Below are 25,778 nucleotides of genomic sequence, written 5' to 3'. Positions count from 1 at the left end.
TTAGCACTCAGTGTGACTGTGTGTTATTGAACCCTAAGTAGTCAGTTATTAGGGAGGAAACTTTTTTTTTCCTCTCCCCATCTTAGGTTAATTGGCTTGGTCCTATAAATTAGGCTGATGAAAGACAGATGAATGAGAGAAAAACAAATTCATTTTCATGTGCATAGAGCATACACAAGGGAGCACTCAGCAATGAATACCTCAAAGGAATGGTTGGAATTCGGGGTCCGAAGGGCTTCCCTTGTGGCTCAGCTGGTAAATAATCTGCCTGCAATGTGGGAGACCTGGGTTCAATCCCTGGGTTGGGACGATCCCCTGGAGAAGGGAAAGGCTACCCTCTCCAATATTCTGGCCTGGAGAATTCCATGGACTATACAGTCCATGGGGTCGCAAAGAGTTGGACACAACTCAGCGACTTTCACTTCACTTCACTTTATACCTAATTCACTAGGGGGAGGGAATGGGGAGGAAAGGCACTTACAGAAAAGTAAATGACACACTGAAACAATACCAAAGATCTTAGACAAATCTATGGGGGATATGCCAGTCTTGTAACAAAGTTTGTGTGGATATGGTGAGAAGATTACAGTTTCTCTGCAGAAGATTTAGTGACTTCTGAGATCTTTGAGGAGACTCTGCTTTTAGGCAAATAAGGAATCTCAAAACATAAATGCAGTCAATTCAAAATCATTGTGATGCCCAATTCCAAAGTATTGACATATACACATTACTGTATGAAAATAGAAAACTAATAAGAACCTGCTGTATAGCACAGGGAACTCAATACCCTATATTGGCCTATATGGGAAAAGAATCTTAAAAAAAAAAAAATAGTGGATATATGATTCACTTTGGAGTACATCTAAAACTACTATAACAGAATTGTAAATCAAATATACTTCAATAAAAATTGTAAAAAATAAAAAAATAAAGACTAGGGACAAAAAAAAACCATTTTTATGTCAAAGAAGACTATTTTGGGGGTGGTATTTCCTGATCCTTCTCAACATTCTCCAGTTCTACTGCTCTATTTTATACCTCTTTTCTACTTTCATTAGACTTTCTTTAATTTGGCTATTCTTAACCTGTATTCTGAGTAACAGCAAGCCAGAGAAATGTCTATTTTTCCAAAACATTAGGCAGCATTTCTTTGAGAACTACCTCATCTTCACTTTGCAAAATGTTAACATTACCCTATGGGAGGTGGACAGATTCTGTGTGCAAACTGGCATTCTAGTTCATATTTTCTTTATTTCTTAAATATGTTATACAGTTAGACTTCATATTTTTAAAACTTATTTTCATTTGAAAAAAATTTTAAATGTCTTACCCAAATTACTGAGTTTATTGAAACTTCCAGTTTATGTCTATTCTTAGGCCACTAAAAAAACATGAGAGCTGATATCCTACTCTGTGCAGCCTTGAGTGAGTGTCTTAGTCCTTCCAGAACTTTTTTGTGGCTATACCAAAAAGATTCACAAATGGTTTCAAGGACAATCTGGCAGCAAGGTGACCAGTGCAGCAGTGTTAGTTGCTCAGTCATGTCTGACTTTTTGCAACCCCATAGACTGTAGTCCACCATGCTTCTTTGTCCATGGAATTCTCTAGGCAAGACTACTAGAGTGGACAATAGGACAGCATATTTTAAAGGAATAACCCCAGAAAAGCTGGTCAAAGCAAAGTCTCTAGAATATAGGACTTTACAATGGTACAAAATACAGAATTTACTATTATAACTGAACCCATTAATTTATGATTAATGACAGTTACCATTTCATCTCTTTCTCATTATAAAAGAAAGTTTTATAATGTGTTTTGACTATATAATTTTCTGGAGTTAAATAAAACTTGGATATATTGATTTCTTTTTTTGCTGAAAATCATTTTTTTCACTTAATTTTCTCCAAAACTTTTTTCATGTTTTCAAAGAGAATTTATGAGGACATATAATTTTTATTTACAAGTTGGTACATTATTTTTTCAATTATAAGTCATATTGATTTTGATGGAGTCCCCTTACTATAAATCTAAAAATCAAGAGTAGATGCATAGATAAATTTTGCCATTTGAGACAACTGATCAAAGAAAAAGGAATATATGGGTTTCAGTAGTCAGTCTTTGTGGGGACCCTCTGTTGGGTCAACCTACCCATTCCCCAGAGTTTTACATTTGATCCTGTCATCACACACTGTGAACACTGAGAGCCTGCTATGTGCAAAGTACTGCAATAGATCCTGGGAAAACAAGATGCATCAGTCTAAGTCCTTGCTCACAAAGACTTTATATCTAGGAAGTATATTCTATTTATATAAGTATAAAGGAGAAAGAATGGCTCACCTTCCTGGTTATTACATATAGGAAGCTGGCCTTGTGAGAATCTGGCCAGCCTGATTTGAAGATAATGTTCAGTATCAGATGAAGTCTTTCCAATTTAACTGCTACCATTCAGAATTATGTCTGAATTCCTTGACGTGGTTCAGAAGGACATTCTTGATGTATCCCTTCCTGAATTCTTTAGACATACCTCCCTATCTTAAACACTATACTTCAGATACCATAAATATTTTGTAACCAAAATTTAATATCTTCCACATATCTGACACATTTGTCCTTAAGAATTTATCTCTAGCCCGACTTAGATGTCCACTTTATTCCTCACTTTGTACCCCATGCTTACCTATACTGTTTTCACAACATCACATGATGCTGTACTTGCCTATTTTCTTGACTGATTGCCACTGGTCTGTAAGTCCCTGAGAAAAAGATACTTGTTCTTCACCATTATGTCCTCAGTGTAAGTAGCTCACGCTTAGTAGGTGCTCAATAAATGTTTGTTGCATGAATGAGTGAATAGCTTCAACTTCTGTTTTACAAGAGAAACAGAATATTGCTAAATTATCCATTCTATTATTTTTCAAGTAGAAAGCTACAAGCATGCATGCATGCATGCTCAGTCATGTCTGACTCTTTGCAACCCCATGGATTGTAGCTCACAAGGCTCCTTGTTCATGGGATTTTTCCAGGCAAGACTACTGGAATAAGTTGCTATTTCCTCCTCCAGAGGTAGAAAGCTAAATAATCCCAAATGATCCATGATGTATAACTAAATATACTGATTAAAATCTCTTAAAGTATAATTATATAAAGATTTACTTTCCTTTAATATCCACAATGAAAATAACAACTGCTAGCAATTTCTAATTAGTTGCTTTTTTTCAAATCTATATTAACTTAGGATTCAAAAATCAGTGTGATACATTTATATAAGCTAAACATATAATTGTACAGCATAGTGTTCAGCTGTACATAGTACAGCATAGCTCATAGTTAAGTCCTCACTAATGTCAGCATGACAGCAATAGTGCCAAAGGACCAGTTTATGGTGATGGCAATAAAGAATGTGTATCAACAATGTTATATATAAGTCATTTGAAAGAATGTATCCAAGATAATATTAGAAAGAAAGAGGGATAAAAATTTGGACATCTATTTCAAGATATAGCAGAAGCATAATCACATGTCTTTTGTCCAAGTAGTTGTTATTGGCATTATTATTACATAAAGCATGATAATAACAAATTATTGCATTAGGAAAGAGAATGTGAATTATAGTCGCATAATTTTATGATACTCTGTATGGCACAAAATAAGTCTCTCTAACGTCCAAAAATGCAAGCAAACAATATTGACATCGAAATGCTTTCTGACAAAAACAGCCGTTACAGAGAGAAAGAGGTGAAAAAGGTTTTTATACTCTCAACTCCTCAAACCATTTTACAAATATTTATAAAATGTCACCAATAGAGGGCTTACCTGAGGTCAAGAGAAAGAGGCCCTAAACCATCAAAAGCTATTTCCAATGTCCAGCTGGGAGATCTAAAACAGAGAGTAACAAAGAGAGTTTATGACAAAGCTGACACACAGTATTCTGGAAGGAGTGAAATCAATTGTGACATTTTTCATTTATTTGTAAATGGCTCTTTGACAGTACACTCCCTCAAAATGACAGTTCCTTCTTACAGAAGAGGGGAGGTGATGGTAAAGTACAAGAATCTTGACAGTTGCCTTAATGAGATTCTGCATTAGGGCTATTCTAATACTTTTCCCAACAAGGAGCCTGCCCTTCATTTTCAATATCATAACTCAGTAATTTGGAAAATGTTATCTCTGTGAAAACTTAACCAGTCAGTCCTTAATAGTCATTGTTCAGTTTATTTTCCTCTTATCTTTCAATTAGAAGAAAACATTCTAAAGCAAGTATCTAAATAAATGTCAGCGATATAGACCAATTATGTCTTTTGTTAAAAGAGTACTATTTTATCAAAAACAGTAATATGGTGTGTGATTGAACAACTCAAGACGCACTTTCAAGTAACTCAATATTTGTTTGGAAATATCACAGAGTACAATATAAGATATATCTTTAAAGACTTTACTTTCTATGTTTTAATAAGTTCCTCTGGAAAAGGAAATTATTGCCAAGGTAATTTCACCAGTCTTAAAAATTTGAGCAACTCCAAATTAAGCAGTCTAAAGATTCCACTTCATGTATTCATTCAATTGTTCTTTGATCATATATTAAGTGTTTGGCGCAAAGTAACTGTCCTAAACCCATTTCTTTAAAAAATGTAAATTACACTGTGCAAGGAAAATGCGATCTAACCCAGGGTAGCCCAGCATCTATCACCTATTAGTCAACCAATAGATATTTACTGAACTGATAAGCTGCACAAAATCAAATCTTTATGCATAGCAAAACATATTTTGGCATTTCACTGCATTATGGGTTCAAATTCTAGATCACAGAGAAATGAACTAAATAAGAAACCTCAGAGAAGTAACAAACTTTCTGGGTTCCAATTTGCTTTTCTATGAAGTAGAGTTGTTACTATTGACTGCATGCGATTTCTGTAATGATTAAATAAATGTTGGGGCAGGAATAAAGCACTTAGCACAAGTTCTTGGCTCATAATATGTTGTTAGTAAAGGATAGTTATTATAATTACAAGGTTTTACTTTGACCAAAACAAATGACATCTCTCTCAAATATAACAACAAAAGTAGCAACAATAAATAAGTGGAAGGAGGAAACCCTGGCTGTAAGAATTCTAAGATAAAACCTTTAGTTCTATCTCTTCCCTCTGTGCAACTCAGCTCTCTCATCACAAAAATGGAACTAATGTTCCTACCTTTACATAAAACACCATCTCAGCTTGGCTACGAAGGCTGTCTGGGTATTTAAGTACCCAAACATCGTGCATTCTTGGAAAATGTTCACTGACCATGGCAGAGAACATCATCTCAGGTTGGCAGATTAACTGTGGTCTAAGATTTGTGTTGGTAACCTTACTCTGATGGTCACTGGTAACTTCAGGTACTGCTCAGTAGAGATGGAAAACTGCTTGAGCAGCTAAACATGTGCAGACTCATGAAGGTTTTTGTTTCCTTATTCTATCCTCAATTACCTAGTAGAGTGGTTCTCAAACTTAGCTATACATTAAAATTACCAGGAACATTTTTGTAAAATGTTAATATCTATCTGCAAGCCAACACAAGTAAATCAACATATTTTTTAAAAGGCTTTCCAGGTAATTCTAATGTGCAGCTAGGGTTTAGAACCACCCTGATGCTCTGTTTCTCCAACAGACACTACTGGCTTCCCACCCACTGCTTTCTCTTTTTTAGAGCCCTGATTCATCTTAGGTGTCTATATTTTTTTTCCCAAACAGCTCTGGGGAGGTTGATTATGCCCAGGTTCAAGACAACTCTGATTAGACTCAGCCAATCATAGTGAACCCATTTCCTTTGCCAGGAACTGATTTAAGGGTATATATGTTACCCATATCTAGTCAACAAGATGGGAGGAAAGGTATTTTGGGGGTTCGAGCAAAGTTTTCCACCCTCCTAACAAAATGTTTTTTTTTTCTGCTGTTGTATATGGATATGATTCCTAGAACCACTTTACTCATCTTGAAAGCATGAAGAAAGTTAATATTAGGACATAGCTAACGTCTTGAGAATGGCAGAGCAGAAGGGTAGAAACAGACTCTGTGACAATGTCATTCAGCTGCTGAATTACTTTGTCCAACTTCTGGAATTACTATGTAAAATAAATTCAAATAGCATCAAAGTACTTTTATTTTTACACAGCACCCAAAAAAATATTAAATAAGAAAAAATCTATATCCCAAGTTTAAGTTTAGCTCAAAGATGTCTTTATTTATACTTATAAATCCTTTATGAACTAAACCAACTGGTGAAAAATATCAATTTTTGTTAAAAACTAAATAGTGTCAGTTTTATTGAAGTGGCTTTATAGCACTTATTTTTACTAAGAAACATTGTGTTGTAATATACATAAGAAATTTAATATGGATCCTGTCACTCAAATATTTTTCAGCAGTACTAATTTGTTCTAATCTTTATATACATACAATGTACAATATTAAATATATTTTTCCACATCATGTATATAAATATATACAGGTATTTGCATTTTTAAAATTGTTGCCAATGATCTGGTGCTTAAAATAAAGAATATGAGTTTTTTAAATATCTAATCACAATAACCCCATCATTTCCTAATAACTGTGCTTCTCCTTATAATTGATTCTATGCATAACTTGCATTTCTTTCAAGTAGTAGATCTTACTATCAAAGATCCACATTTTATAATTTTATCCTTTTACTAGAGCAGTTATTTCCTAACTACAGAGAATACTGGGAATACTTTGGAAAGACACTTTACTGTCAACCACACAGTTGGAATGAGATTAAAAGGAATTTGTTCCAAGATCTACAATGGAGATTTAAAGTGGCACAGGCTGTATCACATGCTCCAGTCTGCCACTTTAAAACCTGATTTCTTCCAAACTCTCTAAGTTCTTTTGTGTTGCTTTCTCTCTCTCCACCCCATCTGCAATTTCTGTAATACTTATGTGACAATAAAAAAAATCACCAGAACTTTTGTGGGAAGTGGGGAAAATATTAGACTACCCTTAGCAGGTGGTATTTGGTAGATAAAGAAGACAGTATCATGTATTAGGAGTCTTAGCTTTTGGGAGCCAGCAGAGATGATCATACAGGGGAAAATAGGAAGTGGACCTGATGGGAGGCTCCATGATAATGGATTCTTCCTACATAACCCACCAAATCTGTAATGTACAAACTGTCATGGCATGTTTAATATGATGGATTTATTGTGAAAGCCAATAGGGGATATAATTTTGGTGCAGGGCCAAGTGAATGTAAAAGGCTGAAACAAAGTGGGTTCCACGAAGCAGAAAAAGAGTTCTGGAAAAAAAGGCAGAAACTCTGAGAACATTCCCCTCCCCAGAAGAGATTTGAGTGTAAAACAGTTACTCAAGCCAATTTTCCCTCAGTGGCTTGGAAAACCTCAATATTTTATCTCTCTCACTATTCTGTGAGCTCCTGAGATCAATGCTGCCTTTTACTCTTTGAATCATAACAGAACTCAATAAATGAATTTGATTCCGGTGGGCGAGCTCCTCCAAAAAAGTCTTTGTCCCTGCTAACTCCCAAATTTAAGCAAGCTCTGTATGCAATTTTCCTTTTCTACCCCAAATTTTTTTTTCATTATTTTTATTTATTTAATCTCGGCTGCACTAGGTCTCTGTTGTTTTGCACAGATTTTCTCTAGTTATGGCAAACAGGAGCCACTCTTTGTTAAGGTGCTCAGGATTCTACTTGCGGTGGCTTCTCTCATTGCAGAACGTAGGCTTTAGGTGTGCGGCTCCCATGCTCTAGAGCGCAGGCTCAGTGGTTGTGGAACATGAGCTTAGTTGCTCCACAGCACGTGGGATCTTCTCAGATCACGGATAGAATCTGTGTCCCCGGCATTGGCAGGCCAATTCTTTACCACTGAGCAGTATACCAGGGAAGTCCCTACCAAAAATATGAATAAGACCAATGTCTCAATAATGCTAAGAATTTGGCAGAGCTGAAAATCTCATGGATGACTTTAGTTCAGGGTCAAATTTGTATCTCCAGATCACTTACTGCTTTGTAGAAGATACAGGATAGCTTCCACCCCTCAAGCCCTTGTCTTAACACAGTTCTTTGACAACTGCTACTAGATAATAAGAGTAAGAAATATTCCCCAAAGTGTAGAATATTTTCCTAAATATCATCTGGGAGCTCCAAGATCCATTTCTGGTATCTTTTGCTCTCTGCAAAAGATGGGAGCTTCTAAAGTCATAGCAATAGATCTGCATGGTCTAAAGTATCATAGGTGCTTGTGTCTGTCTTCAATCCTCCTCCTCCAAAGATAAGTACCTGACATCATCTCTTCAGGGACTTTCACAAAGTAGAGGCTTAATAAATGGTGCACTGAACTAAATTATAAATGAAGCACCTATTGTTTGTTGTTTTTATTTATACCATAACTATCCTTAGATAATGAATTCATTTATCTTTTGAAGCACTAAAATACAACCACTGGTATCAGATATACAACCATTAGGATTGGATATTTCAGAAGTATAAAAATCAACATTGGTCTTAAAAAGTTCTACAGATTTTTAAGAGGAATTTAATATTTTGAAGTTTATTTCTGACGGCAAGTCTTTATTTCTTGTGACTTCCATTTCATTCATAGAAATATATGAGATGTCTTAAGAACCATTGGTATTTCGATTGTAAATATTAAGGAAGTTGCATTGCAATGCAGACAGGTAATCCTAAAGCCCAGCAAAGCAATAATGATTAACAACACAGTCTAGAGGGAGTGTAAATTTTAATAGTCACCCATAAAATCCATGTTTCAAAGGTTACAAAACAGAATCAAGTTTACCAAAAAGCAAATAAATCAAATAAATCATTATGTTTAGTAGTTTCTTATTTTATTTCTGATTTTTTAAATAATCAGCATCATCTCCCCAGAGCAGGTAAACTGTCCTCACCTGCAAATGCACTATAGGAAGTTCTAAAATCCTTACAGAGAATTCTCTCACTGGATTCTTCTCCTAGCACTACCAGTATTTATTTGAATTTACTTTAAAAAAGAGAAAGGAGACTTTAGGGGGGTGGCTTTTACATGGATTTTATTTGCTGATGATAATGATGATTGACCACACCTCTTTATAAGAAGATGGGTTAGAGATTAATCCCACTATCACTCTTGCAGCTATCAGAGTACTTTTTGAGAGCTGATCTCAATTTTGGACTCTACATTAAGAGAACACTAATAATCCAAAAAATATACAGAAAGTCATGTAAATGACTAAAAAGGCTAGAACTCAATGAGCAAAAGTGAGAGAGAATGTGATGAAAATTGGTGAAGAATGTTAAGAAACATACCATGTATACAAAAACAAGGCTAAATAAACTCAAACATCAATAAATAGATCTTTAATGACACTAATGGGAATTAACTAATTTCATGATAGCCTGTTTGTTTTAAAGCTTTTTAATACCGATAGTCTTGTCTTTTTTCAAGTCTCATGAACTATAAGTCAACGTGCTTAATTTCAATTACTTCAACAAATTTGTCATTTCACAAAATAAGGTGATCATACAAGAGATGAATCAGTTGTACTATTCAATATTTTAAAAGTCACATTTTCTGTTTGTGATAATTTGTAATTTATATAAGGTTATTTCTATAAATCTAAGCATGCTATCAGTGTTTATAATCTAAAGGAAAGGAAAAGACTAACACATGAAACTGTAGTCATATTTAATCCATACTATTGATGCTCTTCAGAAAACCTAGTGAGGAGAGGTAATCTTCTCTGAAGAGAAAGTATGAAATATCAAGTTGGAATAAGCTCTCATGGGTGTATTTAAATATATCTGCTTTAGAGATTAGCAAACTTTTTTTCCTGTAAAGGTCCAGATCATAAATATTCTTCACTTTGCTGAATATATGGTCTCTGTTGTGACTATTCAGTTTTACTGCTGCAAGGTGAAGTCATAATATGTAAACAAATTTGCATGGTTGCATATGTTCCAATAAAACTTTTTTTTGAAAACAGCTGGAGCTGAGAACCAGCTGTGGTCTGGGGGGCATAACTTGTCAATTCCCAGTGAGGTTCATCATTTAGAAGTTATGCATCCCATTTTCAATATGAAATAGAAGGCATGAAAAGGATGGAGGCCAGGTGGAATTTTTTTTGTAGATATACCCTGAATTCCCAGAACACCCAAAATACTTATACTTGACTGTAATTTCAATGAAATAGGATAGATGTTTTTGCTAACCATTGTTCTACAATATCCATGCAAATTCCTCCCTACATTAGGACAGATTCTTTAGAACCTGCCAACCAGATAAGTCTCTTCCTAAGTTTTTGTCATTGAATTTCCTTGACAATAGAGATAGCTTTGACCAAAGAGTTTGCACATCAAATTTGATAATTAAAAGCTGAATTGTATTTTTAAATAAAAGTGAAAGACCTTTTTTATTAACTCAGTTGTGCCCAATTTTCTACTGCTTTCCTAGAAATCAATATTTCACTACAAAAGAAAGTAGAATAGAACACAATTATTACGTACAAGTACCCTGAAGCATCATGACAACTTCCTTTCACTCCATCCTCCATCATGGAATACTTCACAACACATTCAAAATTCTGAACAGAAATGCTAACAATTGTCATGCGCTTCTAGTTATTTCAGTAATAAAAGACTAATAAAAATTTCAGTGTTACAAAATGCAATCACTAAACACAAGTTAGCTATTTAAAAACTTCACTTATTAAAATTTACTTCTCCCTAATATTATTTCCTTTAGAAAATTTATGAAAAGTGACTAATAGTTAATAAATATTGATTAATTACTGTATGTCAGGCAGTATGTCATGTTATACATTTATTAAATCATTTAATACTCAAGCATATAATCATGCAGGTACTATTATTACTCTCATTATAAAATTATGAAGAAACTGTGCTTATACAAAATCACAGGGCTTCTATGAAGCAGAGCTGGGATTTGAAAGCAGGAGTTCTAGGTCCCAGTGCTACTAAGGCTAAGGCCTGATTCAGTGTCTGCACAGGAATGCTAGTCTCCTGGCACAGTGAGTACACCCTACATTCTGTCTGAGAAATGTCACTACTGACAAAGAAGACAACGAAATAAGAGATGGAGGTGAATGCAGAGACATATAAGCCAAAAGTGGTAGAAAGTGAGAGATGAGATCCAAATATCATTTATTCAACAAATGTTACAGGTCAGTAATCCTCCTTACAAACATGACAAACACAACAAACATTTATTTAAGCTTTGGAATCAGATCAGTCTGTTTAAATTCTTGCTCCACTACCTCCCAGGTAGTTTTTTGATTACTTGCTTAAAATTTCTGAAACAAAATCCTCTGACATAAAATGAGGATAAGAACCCAGATTGTTTTCCAAGGATGTTATGAAGATTAAATGAGCTCATAGTGCATGCCCTCAAAATGGTAGCTACTATTATCATTCAGGGTTTTGTTCTTTTTTAAATGTAAGTATCAAACAATATGTTAAAAGTTAAAAATATATCCAATCTTTTGAATGGCCTGTCTATATAACTTTGGGTTTCTCAAAATTTATTATCTACCATGTGCTAAACCTTATTAGAAAAGTAAAAAAAAACTCAGTTGTGGTTAGTCATAAAGACAAACTCTCTATAAGATTGATTTTTTTCACTTTTATCTAAAGATATTACATGTACACAACTGTTAAGACATTATTTCAATCCACATAGCTTCCTATCTTGCCTACGGGTATAGTATGTTTTGACAATCCCTTCAGTCCTCAGGAAGCCTCACAGGGTCAAGAAGGCTAAACACCCTCTCCTATCATCATTCACTTATTTCAAGCCATTTCATCCATTTTTCCCAAAGTACCATAAAAATATCATCATTTTAGAACTGTCTATATGTTCCTTGATACACCAAAGATAGCATTAGGATGCCATCTGATGTACTCATCATTAAATGAGGAGGTAGTGGCAACTGTGTTTTAATGTAGTCAAGTCATACTCCAGCAAAGTTTTTAATATATGATGCTATTAATTATGTAACACTAGGAGTAATCATAAAGAAATAGATCATATTTCAAGCAGCTTTTCTTAATTCAAAGGAGGGAAAAAAGAGATAGATATGGACGATACAGGAAGAAAGAGAACATCTATATTCATAAAAAATTCTTTTGTAATTTTCTCTTAAGAGAATTGTCTGAATAGACATTTTTCCAAAATAGACATAAAAATGGCTAAAGGCACATGAAAAGATGCTCAACATAACTATCAGGGAAATGGAAAGAAAAATTTCCATGAGCTATGATTTCACACCTGTTATTAATAGAACGGTTATAACCAAAAAAGAAATAAGTCTGAGTGAGGATATAGGAAAAGGGGAACAAATATTTGTGCTCTGTTGGTGAGAATATAAATTGTAAAACAGAATAGAAGCAACACAAAAATTTAAAAAAAAACTCTACCATATTAGCCAGAGAAGGAAATGGCACCCCACTCCAGTACTCTTGCCTGGAATATCCCATGGACGGAGGAGCCTGGTGGGCTGCAGTCCATGGGGTCGCTAAGAGTCAGACACGACCGAAGGACTTCACTTTCACTTTTCACTTTCATGCATTGGAGAAGGAAATGGCAACACACTCCAGTGTTCTTGCCTGGAGAATCCCAGGGACGGGGAAGGCTGGTGGACTGCCGTCTATGAGGTAGCACAGAGTCGGACATGACTGACGCGACTTAGCAGCAGCAGCAGCACCATATTAGCCAGCAATTCCTTTTGGGCATTTATGCCAAGAAAATAAAAATACTAAAGTTAAAGATATATATGTACCCTCATGTTCACTCCAGCACTGTTTACAATAGCCAAGACAAGGAAACAACTTCAGTGTGCAGTAAGAGATAAACAAATATTAAAATGTGTCACATATACACTAGAATATTTTTCAGACAAAAAAAAAAATTGAGTATGATTTGTTGTCACACAAAAAAGTGTTGCCATTTGCAACAACATGGATGGACCTTAAAGATATTATGCTAACTGAAATTAGTCAGAAAGAGAAAACAGGTACCATTTGATCTCACTTATATGTGGAATCTAAAAGCAAAACACTAAAACAAACCAAAAAAAAAAAAAAAAAAGCACATGGATATAGTGAACAAGTTGGTGGTTGCCCGAGGTGCAGCGGTAAGGAGGAGTGGGTAACAGGGTTAAAAGCTTCAAAATTTCAATTACAAAATTACTGTCATGGGGAAGATGCACAACATGGTGACTATTGTAAATAATACTGTATTGCATATTTGAAAGTAGCTAGGAGCTTGAAAGTTCTCACAAGAAAAAAACTTTCTCACAAGAAAAAAATGCTTGCAAATAGGCATGGTGAATAAATGTTGACTTACCGTGGTGATACTTTTGCAATACATACAATAACAAATCATTAAACTGTACACCTGAAACTATTATAATGTTATACCAATTATGGTATATCACTTATACCTCAAAAGAAAGAGAGTAACATACCTATTGGATTCTTTCTACTTTGTTCATGAACTGAATTTTAAAAGGAAGAAAAAGTAATGTTACAGAACAATATGATTGTGGTTGCTAAAATAGTAAGATACATAATTAGATTTTTATATTTAAGCACAAGTTGGCAATGACCTGGCAAATATATGAATAGCAAAGTCATAAATAAGGAAAAAGACACTGCTTCACAGATGAGACAGTGTGAAACCTCAGGTGGGTTAATGGGATTAGCTCCAGTAGGCAGCAAATCCCATGAGATAGAATTTATCTTCCATCTATTTTCAGTTCATCCAGCTGGCACAGAGCAGTTCTTTTTCCTGTCACTCCATTGTTGTCATCTGTCTTAGGTTCTGTTTTCAAACTTAAAACATCTATTACCTCTTTGTTACAGGAGAGCTTAAACAAAGTGCATTTGTATAAGAGATGAAGACAAAAATTTCAGAACACTCCATTAGGTGACTATCATCAATCTTTGCTTTTACAGAAAACTTATATAAATTAAGCCAAAATTATACTGAAATGACAGAATGAGTTATAACTATAAGAATTTGTCTCAAGAAGAGGATATATACATATATAAATATAATTGATATGCATTGTTGTATGGCAGAAACCAACAGAAACTAATACAACATTGTAAAGCAACTATCCTCCTATTAATTAGTTTAAAATTTTTTTTTTAATTTTAAAAAAGATTTGTAAAAATTTTCCTCATGGGATATTCTACATTTATTCCATTGGTACTGTCATTGTTTAAGTACTTTTAATAAAACAAATGAGAGTTTGTTAAACATCAGTCTCATCATTTAACAAGGTTACATTACCGAATCAGGTCCATTTACCTAAGGAGCAGCAAGCCACACACTGTTGCAGCAAAGAACATGTTTATTCACAAAGCAGTGAAGTGAGATGAGAGAACAAATCTCTAATCCACGTCCCTGACGATAACAGAACTTAGATATTTATGGGATCGAGCTGAGGCATGGGGAACATAAGGAAAAGTGTTTAGAGATAAGAAAAAGGTGAGTTAATTATTGTTACGGTGGAGTTCTCAGCCCTTTGATATCAAAAGGTCCCTGAGCAGACATTGGTGCATGCCCAGTTGGAGGACTGGTGGCCCTAACCAGTTTTAGCTCCAATTAGATACAGCTGACTCCAAGTTCCCAGAAAGTAACTCGGGCAAAACATGTTGTTCAGGCTCTGTGAAGCTTCAAGGACATGCAACAGTTTTGTAGGAACGATTAAAGTGAGCTTGATCACTGAAGGCAGGTTACAGGTGTAATGAATTTAACTGATGATTACCCTTGGTTTCAGTTAGTCATCTCTAAGTTTCTGGTTGCTGTTGCTTCTGCAGCTGCTAAGTCACTTCAGTCGTGTCCGACTCTGTGCAACCCCATAGACGGCAGCCCACCAGGCTCCCCCGTCCCTGGGATTCTCCAGGCAAGAACACTGGAGTGGGTTGCCATTTCCTTCTCCAATGCATGAAAGTGAAAAGTGAAAGTGAAGTCTTCAGTCGTGTTAGACTCTTAGCGACCCCATGGGCTGCAGCCTACCATGCTCTTCTGTCCAGGGGATGTTCCAGGCAAGAGTACTGGAGTGGGGTGCCATTGCCTTCTCCATCTGGTTGCTGTTATATGACTACAAAATAGTCCACTCAACGACTAACTCTATTAATACCAAGACAAAGTAGAAGACACACAAGATAACGATTTCATTGTACAATGGGACATATAGAATGACACTGTATGTGGCATTTCTTTGAAAGGGATATTAAAAACAAGAAGGAAAGAGAAGAGCAATGAAAGACAGGAAGCACCAAAACACCAGCCCCGCCACACACACACACACACACACACACACACACAAACATGGAAAAAAAAAAACACTTTTTACTCATCATTCACTCATTTCAACAACTTTGCCAAGAGCTCCCCTCAATCTAAATGGTGAAACTTTAGAATGATCTTATGTTTCGAAGTCTTACAAAAAACTTACTACGTATGAAAATGTTATTCCCGTGTTTAAGAAAATCTGTATACTGAGCATACTCTCCAAGTGTTGGTTTGAGTCAGGATTTCTGCTTCTAATAAAACTCTCATTTAATATATTTGGTTTGATATGCCTACCTCATGGGTGGGGTGTGTGACTATGTGTGAGAAAGAGACACAGAGACAGACAGACAGACACAAACAGAGACACACAGAGAGAGAACTTGCTGACTCTTGTAAATTATGACATACATTTGTAATGTCAGAGCTTTTCATATTCTGGATATTTCAAATCACTGAGCCTTTATCTTGAGAGGAAAAAAAAAAGAACACAGAGAGACTTATTATGTCAGGGCTGCTAATTCTGTTTCTTAAAAAGTTGACCAGGCTTCTAGTCTTTGAAAAGGCAACTAGGACAACCATGTACTCAGTGCAGTCAGAATAGACCTAAACTTTCCTATGGTTTACCCATCCTCTCCTTCACACAGCAGACTGCTGCAGAATAGAGAAAGGGAAGAGGCCTGGGAGGGAGGACCACATTTACAAAGGCCCAGAAAGAAGAAAAAATAAAAATATTGAGGAGTTCAAGCTGATTATGGCATGAAATATAAAGAGGAATGGCAAAAGATAAAGTTAGACCTGTAACCAAAGACCAGATAATAAAAGGCCTTAGTGAAAGTGAAAAGAAAGTGTTAATCTCTCAGTCATGTCTGACTCTTTGCCACCCCATGGACTATAGCCCACCAGGCTCATCTGTCCATGGGATTTTCCAGGCAAGAATACTGAAGTGGGTTACTATTTCCTTCTCCAGGGGATCTTCCCAACCCAGGGATCGAACCAGCATCTCTTGTCTCCTGCATTGGCAAGCAGGTTCTTTACCACTAGCACCACTCTGGAAGCCCAAAGGGCCTTATGGGTCATGTTAAGATGATTAGATTTTATTCTCAGGTTAATGGAGAATCCTTGAAAAATCTAAAGCAGGGCTGTGATTTACCTTATAGTTAGGTCATTCCTTTGTCTCAAGTGAGGAATGGATTTGAAAGACTAAAAGAACAGAGACCAGTTAGAAAACAGTGTCATTAATGAGATAAAAGATAATGGTGGACTCAACTAAATAGTTGAGATGGATGTGGAGATGGATGTCAACTAGTGTAGACGAATGTCAAGTGAGTAGAAACGTAAGCCATTAGGGAGGATTTTAGCTAGACTTGTTAATTAACTGGTTTGGGGGAATAAGGACAGTACAACACACCAAGTGGAAACACAGGAAAGGAGATTGATTGACTCAGACATGTTAAAGGGAGAGAGAGATGGTCTCTAAACAGCTTTTGTCATGCAAACTGTCAACCTGGGGTCTGGTTTATACTTAGATGGGTTTTAAAAGTTGGGAGTCAAAAATGCGTTTAAAATCATTTTGTACAAAATAAACTATGCCTACAATATTACTAGCAAAGTCATATTTTTTAACATGAAACTTTAAATCCAAGATCCTAAAGCAATTTATCAGTACGTGATATGCCAAAAAGTGTTGTGCCATACAGTGGTTTTTAAAAGTTATTTGCCAAGCTTCAAAAATCAGGAAATTATACACACACACACACACACACACACACACACGCCGGAGTCCAGCTCTGGCAGCCAAGGAAACGCCCTGAAGGGATGAACGGGGTCGGCAGAGAAAATGATGCAGTCTCTTGATCAAAACACTGGGCTGCATGTTTATTTTAAGCATCAGGTTTTCTTTTATACTTTTACAAAAGCATTAGGTCAGAGGTATGACATTTTCAGTTTCCCTTCACCCAGATTTACTGTCTCCATAAATCATTGTTGTCCTTCAGAGTTCCCTCTTAAGTGTCCTTGTGATAACATTGTAACTCAAGTTTGTCTCTGGGCTGTATACCACATTCCTCAGTTTATTTGTTATCTTTCTAAATCCTGCTTGAGCTCATTAACTCCTAAAAAGACTTCTTTAGCTATTAGTATCTCTAAAATTCCTAGTCTCTATAAACTATAGTAAAATAATACAACATACCTTAAACTTTTAGCTTCTAACTATTCTTAATTATTCCTAACCCCTAAACTCAGCAAACTTCTTTTGCCATAAACATTCCCCTTACAGGCAGGTTTCAGATAACATGTTTCCCATGGCCTCAAGCTGCAGCCTATGTGCTCATCCTGGAACATTCTTTGTAAAGATCCTTGAACAAATGTTAATAGTTAACTTTATGGACTATAACATTCTTTCCAGCCAACTCAACCGGAGGCAGGAAAGGACAAGTCAGAATCACAAGACCTACCTTCTTCATCCCAGGACCGTGCCTGCGGGATGAGGAGAGGGGGTTGGGGCCGTGCCTCCATATTGTCAGTAATGCCTATTGTGGCTCCCGACACACACATACATTTTTAGCTTCTTTATACAATTGGAAGATCTGTAAGCCAGGGCCATCATACTCACATAGTAAAAACTGGTTGAATTTGGTAAACAGAGCACATTTTACTAGCGTGTGAGATGAGTGCAATTGTGAGGTAGTTTGAGCATTCTTTGGCACTGCCTTTCTTTGGGATTGGAATGAAAACTTTTCCAGTCCTGTGGCCATTGTTGAGTTTTCCTTATTTGCTGGCATATTGAGTGCAGCCCTTTCACAGCATCATCTTTCAGGATTTGAAATAGCTCAACTGGAATTCCATCACCTCCACTAGCTTTGTTCGTAGTGATGCTTTCAAAGGCCCACTTGACTTCACATTCCAGGATGTCTGACTCTAAGTGAGTGATCACACTATCGTGATTATCTTTCTGGGTTGTGAAGATCTTTTTTGTACAGTTCTTCTGTGTATACTTGCCACCTCTTCTTGATATCTTCTGCTTCTGTTAGGTTCATACAATTTCTGTCCTTTCTTGAGCCCATCTTTGCATGAAATGTTCCCTTGGTATCTCTAATTTTCTTGAAGGGATCTCTAGTCTTTCCCATTCTAATGTTTTCCTCTATTTCTTTGCACTGATGGGTGAGGAAGGCTTTCTTATCTCTCCTTGCTAGTCTTTGGAACTCTGCATTTAAATGGGTATATCTTTCCTTTTCTCCTTTGCTTTTCACTTCCCGTCCATTCACAGCTATTTGTAAGGCCTCCTCAGACAGCTGTTTTGCTTTTTTGCATTTCTCTTTCTTGGGGATGGTCTTAAATCCTGTCTCCTGAACAATGTCATGAACCTCCACCCATAGTTCATCAGGAACTCTGTCTATCAGATCTAGTCCCTTAAACCTATTTCTCACTTCCTCTGTGTAATCATAAGGGATTTGATTTAGGTAATACCTGAATGGGCTAGTGGTTTTATACACTTTCTTCAATTTCAGTCTAAATTTGGCAATAAGCAGTTCATGATCCAAACCACAGTCAGCTCCCAGTCTTGTTTTCGCTGACTGTATAGAGCTTCTCCATCTTTAGCTGCAAAGAATATAATCAATCTGATCTCGGTGTCGATCATCTGGTGATGTCCTTGTGTAGAGTCTTCTCTTGTGTTGGTGGAAGAGGGTGTTTTCTATGACCAGTGCGTTCTCTTGGCAGAACTCTATTAGCCTTTGCCCTGCTTCATTCTGTACTCCAAGGCCAAATTTGCCTGTTAGTCCAGGTGTTTTTTGACTTCCTACTTTTGCATTCCAGTCTCCTATAATGAAAAGGACATCTTTTGGAGATGTTAGTTCTAGTTGTCATTCCAACCCCAAAGAAAGGCAGTGCCAAAGAATGCTCAAACTACCGCACAATTACACTCATCTCACACGCTAGTAGAGTAATGCTTAAAATTCTCCAAGCCAAGCTTCAGCAATACGTGAACCAAGAACTTCCAGATGTTCAAGCTGGTTTTAGAAAAGGTAGAGGAACCAGAGATCAAATTGCCAACATCTGCTGGATCATCGAAAAAGCAAGAGAGTTCCAGAAAAACATCTATTTCTGCTTTATTGACTATGCCAAAGCCTTTGACTGTGTGGATCACAATAAACTGTGGAAAATTCTGAGAGATGGACATACCAGACCACCTGACCTGCCTCTTGAGAAACCTGTATGCAGGTCAGGAAGCAACAGTTAGAACTGGACATGGAACAACAGACTGGTTCCAAATAGGAAAAGGAGTATGTCAAGGCTGTATATTGTCACCCTGCTTATTTAATTTATATGCAGAGTACATCATGACAAACGCTGGGCTGGAGGAAGCACAAGCTGGGATAAAGATTGCCGGGAGAAATATCAATAACCTCAGATATGCAGATGACACCACCTTTATGGCAGAAAGTGAAGAACTAAAGAGCCTCTTGATGAAAGTGAGAGAGGAGAGTGAAAAAGTTGTCTTAAAGCTGAACATTTAGAAAACTTAAGATCATGGCATCCGGTCCCATCACTTCATGGCAGATATATGGGCAAACAGTAGAAACAGTGGCTGACTTTATTTTTCTGGGCTCCAAAATCACTGCAGATGGTGATTGCAGCAATGAAATTAAAAGACGTTTACTCCTTGGAAGGAAAGTTATGACCAACCTAGACAGCATATTAAAAAGCAGAGACATTACTTTGCCATCAAAGGTCCGTCTAGTCAAGGCTATGGTTTCTCCAGTGGTCATGTATGGATGTGAGAATTGGACTATAAAGAAAGCTGAGCGCCAAAGAATTGATGCTTTTGAACTGTGGTGTTGGAGAAGACTCTTGAGAGTCCCTGGGACTGCAAGGAGATCCAACCAGTCCATCCTAAAGTAGATCAGTCCTGGCTGTTCATTGGAAGGACTGATGTTGAAGCTGAAACTCCAATACTTTGGCCACCTGATGTGAAGAGCTGACTGATCTGAAAAGACCCTGATGCTGAGAAAGATTGAGGGCAGGAGGAGAAGGGGACAACAGAGGATGAGATGGTTGGATGGCATCATCGACTCGATGGACATAGGTTGGGTGGACTCCGGGAGTTGGTGATGGACATGGAGGCCTGGCGTGCTGCAGTTCATGGGGTCACAAAGAGTCGAACACGACTGAGAGACTGAACTGAACTGAACTGAATTTTTTTAGTGACATTCTGGTTTCAGGAGAAAATCAGTTACGTGACAGAAACATACTAGGAAATACTGAAAGAAACATATTGAAGGACATGAGCAAGTTAATAGAATAGTAATCCATCATACCATCCGTTAAAGAGTAATCACAAGGTATACATTTAGTTTGGTGCCGTGTCACTTTGTACCAATTAGGTATTATAACTAAAACAAATGTTTTCAATTAAAAAAAACTCAAAATTTCAGCTTGAACTTTAAATTTCTCAAAACTAATCCAAAATACGCATAAGCTATTCATCATCTAAATATCTCATCTGGATTTTCTTCAGATATAATTTTTTAAGCTGATTAAGAAAAAAGAATATAATAACCAGAGTAAAAGCAGAAACATTTGCTATGTTATATTATCATACCAGGGAAACACCCTAATATATGTATCAACACTATTTTCAATTAAATATAATAAGCAAATATTATTCTCAGATTATGAAAAGGAACTGCTAGGATAATTGTTCTAGAAGTACTTCAATTAAAGATGAAACTTCATAATGCTTTCTTTTGGCAATATTTCAATGGCACAGAAAAGCAGTTCCCTCATGTTACATTTAATAATCAGGAGATGATACTTAAATTGCAATACTCTCCACAAAAAATTCTATAAATCCAAGTCTTAATCAGAATATGAAACTTTGTTAATTTTCTCTAATAATAATGTAGAAATCAATTAAACTTCAGATTGAAAAAAATACTTCACATCCAATATACAGTGAAAGCATACATATTTATGGTAAAATGACATCCATTAAAAAATTAATTTTAAATGTAATTAGACAAAGGAACTTTAAAAATTCATTTATTTTATTTTTTTTAATTGAAGTATAGTTTATTTGCAATGTTGTGTTAGTTTCTGGTATATAGCAAAGTAATTCTGTTTTATATTCAGCTTTCTTTTTCATATTCTTACCATTATGGTTTATTATAGCACACTGAACACAGTTCCCTGTGCCATACAGCAGGACGTTGTTTATTTACGATAGTTTGTGTCTGGTAATCCCAAACTCCTAATTTAGCTCTCCTCCCTACCTCTCTTCCCTTTGGTAACCACAACTCTGTTTTCTATGTCTGTGAGTCTGTCTCCGTTTTACAAATAAGTTCATCTGTGTCTTATTTTAGATTTCACATAAGTGTGATATCATATGATATTTGTTTTTCTCTATATGACTTACTTCACTTAGTATGATAATCTCTAAATCTATCCATACTGTGGTTAATGGCATTAATTCATTCTTTTTTATGACTGAATAGTATTCCATTGTATATACATATATCACACCTTCTTTATCCATTCATCTGTTGATGAACATTTAGGTTGCTTCCATGTCTTGACTATTGTAAATTGCGCTGCATTTAACATTGGGGTACATGTATCTTTATGAATTATAGTTTTGTCTGGATGTATGCCCCAGGGTGGGACTGCTGGATGATATGGCAACTCTATTTTAAGTTTTGTAAGGAACCTCCATAGTGCTGTATGAATTTACATTCCACTAACAGTGTAAAGAGCTCCCTTTTCTCCACACCCTTTCCAGCTTTGTTAGCTGTAGTTTCTAGTGATGGTCATTCTGACTGGTGTGAGGTGGTACCTCATTGAAGTTTCAAATTGCATGTATTTTTTTAATAACCTAAGAAACAATATGAAAGTTGTAATCATATTGTTAAACATTAGGCTTTCAAATTAATCCATTTCTTGATTTTTTCTCAAATTTCATAATGAAATTGCTATTCTTTGGATGTATAACAACATTATAGAAATGACAAGCTTGACTTTTGCTCCCATTAATCACTAAAACATACCTTTTATAACTTTCTCTTAACTTTATTTTTTTTATGGTTTTTATTTATTTATTTTTTTAATAAATTTATTTATTTTAGTTGGGAGCTAATTACTTGACAATATTGTAGTGGTTTTTGCCATACATTGACATGAATCAGCCATGGGTTTACATGTGTTCCCCTTCCTGAACCCCTCTCCCACCTCCCTCCCCATCCCATCCCTCTGGGTCATCCCATTGCCCCAGCCCTGAGCATTTGTCTCATGCATCAAACCTGGAATGGTTTTCTGTTTCACATATGATAATATACATGTTTCAATGCTATTCTCTCAGAACATCCCACCCTCACCTTCTCCCTCAGAGTCCATAAGACTGTTCTATGCATCTGTGTCTCTTCTGTCTCGCATATAGGGTTATCGTTGAGTGAAAAATTTATAGAGATTCAGCAAAAACAGAACTGTATATCATAGAGGTTGTTCCAAATTATATATACCTCTGATATAAAAAATAAGCCACTTTTATTAGAAAACAGTATACTAGTCAATTTTTTATCAATTTCTTTATTCAGTGAACACTTTCATAGGAAGCCTTTCAAATTAATCCAAAGGAAAAACAACTCTTGGTTAATAAAGTAGAATTATCAGGTAGGAGTAAAGTGTCTGCAAACACAAGGTGAGCTACTGGGCACTGATGTCCAACTGTTAATTTCCTTTCTTTCCAGGGGAGAAAAAAATAGCATCTCCAGGAAGGTGGTATTTCCTTTCATATATATAGTAGTGGGTTAAAAGGGGTAGATGCATAACTGACTATCAGATATCAGATGATATCTGACTGTAGACTATATTTAAAATATAATTACTAAATACCATTAAATAAGCAAAAATAAGATTGCTATCAGAGTACTGACAAGAAGCAATGTCAATATTTTAGAGGCACTTGCTCCAGCACTGTAACATTTATACTTCCAGTAAGAGAAAACAAATGAAGACAGTAAAGAAAGTATGACCACTAAAATGTAGTTTTGTTTGCCAATGTAGATGAGTATGAAAATCAGTAGTAAATGTTCTATGGCATTCTGGTAGCAAAAGAGGTACATGGCTCAATCTGTTATTTTTATCTCTATTCATATTTTAAGGTACTTCTTTTGCTCTCTTCTCCTACTCCAAATTTCTTTCTTCTCATCTCTTTTCTCTTTAACCCACTGCTATCTAAGACTAGTTTTAGAACTTAAGTAAAAAGGGTTCTTTCCTCTTTCCAGGCATCATACTGAGGCAGCTTCAAACAAGTCTCAGACAACATTAAACCACTTACCAATTTGGTTCCCCAAGCAAAATTTCATCACTAAACACTATTCTGTTCAATTTAAACTTTGCTCCACAGCCTTTATGGTTTTCCTCCAACTGTCATTTCTTGGATTCTCACAAATTTCTTCTCCAAAAGGTTTCTCTACTTTGGCTAATTATTTGTCCTATAAATATTGACTGCAAACCTGTAATATTTATCAATAAAGTATCTGATATTAAAACTGCCCCTTCAAAGGATTATAGCCTACCAGAGTGACAAGTAAGCATTATAAAATATGCTACTTACTGATTATAATGCAAACACTTTTGATGATTGTAATTAACTTTGTAGTTACTACTTGCCTAACTCTGTGTAAAAGATTTAAGGTGTAACATTTTATTTTATCCTCAAGGTAGATTAATTTTGTTCCCATTTTTAAAATAAGAAAAACTAAGATTGCTTAAGGTCACATAACTAGTATATGATTGAACAGAGTTTGAAGCAATGTTTGACTCCAAGCCTACATTTTTAAGTTACATGTTATAAAAGAAGGATGGCATGAACCCAACAAAAAAGGACTACCCTTTGATTTTACCATGTTCATATCATCTTCTATGCCTCAGAATACTTCTTTCTTCCCTACCTGATAGAACTTTTCTGAAATGTTCTTTTCCTTTAGCACTTATTCCAAACTCACCTCATGATGGCCTCCTGATTAATAATGCTTCATTCTCATTGTTCCCTTAGAGTCATTGCTTTATTTCTGAAATCTATTTATAAATTTGAACTAATTTGTAAATATACTTTATAAGTAATATCAGAGGTGAATATTCTATGGCCTCAACTAAATATTAATACCCTTGGAGGCACTAGTTTCCAAGCACTACGTACACTAGCTTCATTTTACATAGTGTAGTAATTTACAAATGATGACATATAAATCTTTGGGGAGTACAAATTAATAAAAAAAGTAATATTACTAAGTAAAAAGCCAGTACCATTATTTTCCAAACTGACTCTATTCTTTCTAACAGTTGATAACAAAACATACACATGATCAAAAAAAGGCATTTAAGCAACTTTGAAGAAACAATAAGCAGTAACATGAAAGAAAACATGTTATTTTATGAAGAAAAGAGCCCCAAATTTGAAGTAGCATCAATGATATATAGATAATTTGATCTGTTCATGTGTACAACTCATTTTAATTTTCCTAAAAAATATTATTTAGTAACTAATAACAAATCAATTATATTAATAGCCAAACAAGTAATAATGTAGATAAGCTCAATTAAATCCATGGGCATAAATGAATATATGCATTCCATATTAGATTCCATATTGAGCTGGAAACTTTATATTACAGTTGATAATATACACAGATATTTTGCATATGGCTCTTCACATGACTATCTTTCTCTTATGAAACTTATATACTGGTAATTATCATTATCTTGCTCAAGATTATGATCAAGACAGTAGCATCTGGAGTGCCTCCACAGCCATCAAATCTAGAAATAATATATATCTTCAATTTTGAAAATTATAATAGAAATATAAAACTCAAAAATATAGATCATTATTTTATAAATGTAGTGGTGTGAAAAACTCATTATCTTAATAATTGGCAGCAGAAAACAAATTATTGATGTCTCAGGATGAAAACAGGACCAGAGGTTCCAGTACAATAGGTTCCAATACAGACAAAATGATAGTTAAGCTTTGCACTAGTAATAATCAAAATTTCAAAGGTGAGTGGATGGAGAGAAGGAGAAGAGAAAAGAAAAGACATCAACAAGACAACTAGGTAGGCATAAGGCTGAAGAAAGTAGTAAAATAACAATCTGATACTGGAGTAATAAAAGGACTTTTAAAAACAGGGATGTCTCCTGTTTTATGTGAAACTGTTTGTATTCTACATTGCGATGCTGTCCCTACAAACTCACATATTTAATGAAAGGAAATCTCATATGCCTTTTGTGAGTGCATTTTGTAAACAAAGCCAAGTTTCACATCTGGGTCAACACAGCAGAGAGTAAACTTAACGGACACAAGATGACAAGAGGATCTCTAAAGTAAATTTTATTCAATAAAAACCAAGTGCCCATAGAAAACAATATGACAATACGAAACACCTCTCTCATC

The 25,778-nt window shown here is 35.5% G+C and overlaps 1 protein-coding gene across 2 annotated transcripts in view; it reads right to left on the bottom strand.

Moving 5' to 3' along the window:
- NAALADL2 (N-acetylated alpha-linked acidic dipeptidase like 2) overlaps window positions 1-25,778 on the bottom strand; it is a 1,599,429-nt gene that overhangs the window by 1,433,767 nt on the left and 139,884 nt on the right. The window contains exon 3 of one of the 2 annotated variants that reach the window (XM_081570964.1): window positions 3,814-3,876. The exons of the other annotated variant lie outside the window; for it this stretch is intronic. The gene's annotated coding sequence lies outside the window, so the exon portion shown is untranslated. The remainder of the gene's footprint in view (window positions 1-3,813; window positions 3,877-25,778) is intronic. 2 annotated transcript variants of the gene reach the window in all.

This window comes from Giraffa tippelskirchi, chromosome 2, assembly GCF_054371585.1.
Source record: "Giraffa tippelskirchi isolate mGirTip1 chromosome 2, T2T-mGirTip1v1.2.pri, whole genome shotgun sequence".
Taxonomy (NCBI): Eukaryota; Metazoa; Chordata; class Mammalia; order Artiodactyla; family Giraffidae; genus Giraffa; species Giraffa tippelskirchi.
This window is presented reverse-complemented; position numbering and strand designations above follow the sequence as displayed.